At 52.7% G+C, this 3661-nt stretch overlaps 1 protein-coding gene across 1 annotated transcript in view; it reads left to right on the top strand.

Moving 5' to 3' along the window:
• Window positions 1-3228: 3228 nt before the first annotated feature.
• Window positions 3229-3661, top strand: part of six3a (SIX homeobox 3a) — a gene marked incomplete at both ends in the record, with an annotated part of 284173 nt that continues 283740 nt past the window's right edge. The window contains one exon of the mRNA XM_080539977.1: window positions 3229-3338. The remainder of the gene's footprint in view (window positions 3339-3661) is intronic.

Below are 3661 nucleotides of genomic sequence, written 5' to 3'. Positions count from 1 at the left end.
GGCTACATTATTTATGTTCAAACAAACATGCATGTGTTGAATTGCAGATTATTGGTTATACGCCAAATTGTCACCAATTGGTATGATATCCTACCCTACACGGGTATTTGACCAAAATGTTGTCACCTCCCTCCGAAGTGATCAGTCGTGCCTCGTTAGGCCAGTGTGAAATGCGGCAGCAGCGTTGACTTCTCCAACGGGGGGCGCTCTTGTCCCACTCGGGGGCAGGTAGGTAGAGGTGTTGGACGGTTGCATACCCCTGGAGGTTATGACGCCAAGCATTTCCTCAGTGCTCCCTATCATAAAACGGGGGAAATAATAGCATATGAAAAATAATTTGCCTACTGAAAATGTTGTCGTTGTTCAACCCTCATCTCTCTTTTGTGATAACAGTGTGTTAGGAACATGTGCATATTATAGTAGAACATGAAGGGAGAGCCCCCCCCCCTAGCCTGATTACATCTACAGTAACATTCCAAATCAGAAGCCGTGGATTAATAGAGCAGTCAGGGTTGCACTTACTGTGAGAGATTCTGCTTTCAAATCCGGCGACAAAAAAAAACTCCACTCCGCCCTCACCCACCTGGACAAGATGTGAGGATGCTGTTTGTTCGTAGACTGCAGTTCAGCATTCAACACCATTGTCCCTTCCAGACTCAACACCAAGTTCAGAGACCTAGGCCTTAACCCGCCTTAACTATGCCACTGGATCCTGGACTTCCTGTCAGACAGACGACAGGTGGTGAGAATGGGCTCAAAGACCTCCACCCTTCTGATCCTCAACACAGGAGCCCCCCAAGGCTGTGTCCTGAGTCCCCTTCTCTACTCCCTGTACACCCACGACTGCGTGGCCATGCACAGGTCATTCAATTCGCTGATGACACAACAGTGATTGGCCTGATCATCGATGGCGATGAGACTTATTGTCTTGTGCTGAAATGTCAGGAACCGAAGCCTAAGAATGTTCTCTCACTCTTACACTTGTGTAATGTGACATAACAATAACATTTGAAACTTGAAACATGCACTCTGAGACCCATAAACACAAAGGTTTAGTTGTCTAAAAGGTTGGAGTTTTGTAAAGAATACCGTTGTGCTTGACTATCCTTTCTTTCATTATCACATCAGCATCTCATGTTGGACCTTTACAACCCCCCCCCCCCCCCCCTACACACACACACACACACACGCAACCCCCCTCCCCCCCACCGGCTCCTACACCCTCCACCCCCAACCTGTCAAAGATGTCCGCCACAAGCTGCTGTTGTTTGTTTGGAGGGGAGGCGTCTCCCGCATGGCCGCTAGGTAGACTGTGATTGGCTCCCACTGGGGGTCACGCAGGGTAAAGGTCACCCAGGTGGGGTGTTGTCAGGCGCCGGGCGACGCCCAGTAGGTCGCTGCGTCCCGTGTTGTGCCTCAGAGCCGCCGGAGGTCCGGAGAGGTCGACGTGCGCCATGCCGTCCCCCTGTTCTCCTCAGATGACACACATACACACACACACACACACACCCATGCTGTTTGCCACCCTGCTGTTGATGCAGCCAACTGACAGGTGACAGTGAACAGGCCTTGCCTGCCAGGCATGTCCTCCTCCCCTGCTGGAACTGCTGGAGCTGTCAAGACCCTGTCTGCGTGTGTGTGTGTGTGTGTGTGTGTGTGTGTGTGTGTGGGAGGGGGGGGGGGACACACTGCCCATCGAGCTCCCCCGAAGAGAGGGGCACAGGGAAGAGGGGGTGGACGCGTTGGCAGTGCCCATCTATCTGTGCCCCTGTCTGTCAGACTACCCGTCGAGAGACAGGGGAGGGAGAGAGGGAGCGGGTGGGAGGGGGGAGAGGGGTGGGGGGGGGGGGGGGGGGTGCCTGGCAAGTCATGGTGGGCAGCTCAATCTGATGGCACGAGCCAGGCAAGACAGAGGGCAGGGGGCTGCTATGAGGGGTCACCCCCCGCCCCCCTCCCCCTTCACTCCTCTTCCCTCCCCCCTACCCTCCTGTCTCCCCTCTTGTCTCCCTCACAATGACAAGACATGTCTGGTCTAGACAGAGACAGAGACAGAGACAGAGTCAGAGACAGAGACAGAGACAGAGACAGAGACAGAGTCAGAGTCAGAGACAGAGACAGAGTCAGAGTCAGAGACAGAGACAGAGACAAAGAGAGAGACAGAGACAGAGACAGACACAGAGACAGAGACAGAGACAGAGACAGTCAGAGTCCGAGACAGAGACAGAGTCAGAGACAGAGACAGAGACAGAGACAGACACAGAGACAGAGACAGAGACAGAGACAGAGACAGAGACAGAGTCAGAGACAGAGACAGAGTCAGAGTCAGAGACAGAGACAGAGACAGAGACAGAGACAGAGTCAGAGACAGAGACAGAGTCAGAGTCAGAGACAGAGACAGAGACAGAGACAGAGACAGAGACAGAGTCAGAGTCAGAGACAGAGACAGAGACAGAGTCAGAGACAGAGACAGAGACAGCGACAGAGTCAGAGACCGAGACAGAGTCAGTGTATTTATATTTTTCAGAATAAAAGTCTGAACATTTTGATTGGTTGCTGCTGAAGGATTTCACCAGCTTCTGTCACATATATACTGTAACTGCAATGGTACCGCATGAAGAAGTGTCTCTGAATGCTTAAAAGGACCACATGCCGCCAGCAGGGCCCTAGAGAGATGTATTTCCAAACGGTCCTATGAAGACTGGAGATCTGTGCACTTCACTCAGTTTTGCAGGGTGTCATTCACTGGGAGATGAGCGAGAACAAACCTGTGTGGGAATCAAGTCTGAATACGGCAAATAGGGGGGGGGAGGAGAGGAGAGGGGGATGAGAGGAGAGTAGAGGAGAGGAGGGGATGATCTGAAGGTAACTGAATAATACAGTGTATAGTAGGAGGTCACCAGGCAATGCCCACCCCTCTCTCTCCCTCCTTCCCTCTCTTTCTCTCTCTGCTGAATGAACTCATGAAAGACTCAGGTCTATTTTTCCGCAGCATGAATGCATTTGTGTAACTGATCAATTATTCAACAGTATTATCTATTATTTAATCATTATTTTCACTTCTTTACTTAAAGACTTTTGCCCCCCCCCCCTCCAATTGATAACCTGGCCCAGACAATTCATACAAACAATCCCTCCCTTCCTCCCTTCCTCCATTGTGGAACAGCGGGGGGAGAGGGAGGAGGAGAGGGAGGGGGAGAGGGAGGAGGAGAGGGAGGAGGAGAGGGAGGAGGAGGAGGGGGAGAGGGAGGAGGAGAGGGAGGAGGAGAGGGAGGAGGAGGAGGGGGAGAGGGAGGAGGAGAGGGAGGAGGAGGAGGGGGAGAGGGAGGAGGAGGCCAGAGGTTTCAGAGCCTCCGCCATGTGTTCAGCTGAGTGTGAGATGTGTTAAAACAGGTAGATGGAGTGCCGGCCTCTTAGTGATCTAAAGCCTGTGTTGACAGCATTCCTGTCCAGGTGCAGACCCACCACTCTGCTGCTGTGTGTGCGTGTGTGTGTGTGTGTGTGTGAGTGCACACACACACGCACACACGCACACAAACACACACGCACGCACACGCACACACGCGCGCGTGTACGCACGGGCACACATACACACATACACACACACAGCCCTTCTCTGCCCAGTGGTGGTGGCAGGTGTCAGAGTGAGACTCTCTCTCCACCA

The sequence above is a fragment of the Nansenia antarctica genome, assembly GCF_963989245.1.
Source record: "Nansenia antarctica genome assembly, chromosome: 1".
Taxonomy (NCBI): domain Eukaryota; kingdom Metazoa; phylum Chordata; class Actinopteri; order Argentiniformes; family Microstomatidae; genus Nansenia; species Nansenia antarctica.
Note: the sequence above shows the minus strand (reverse complement) of the source record. Positions and strands in the feature narration are given on the sequence as shown.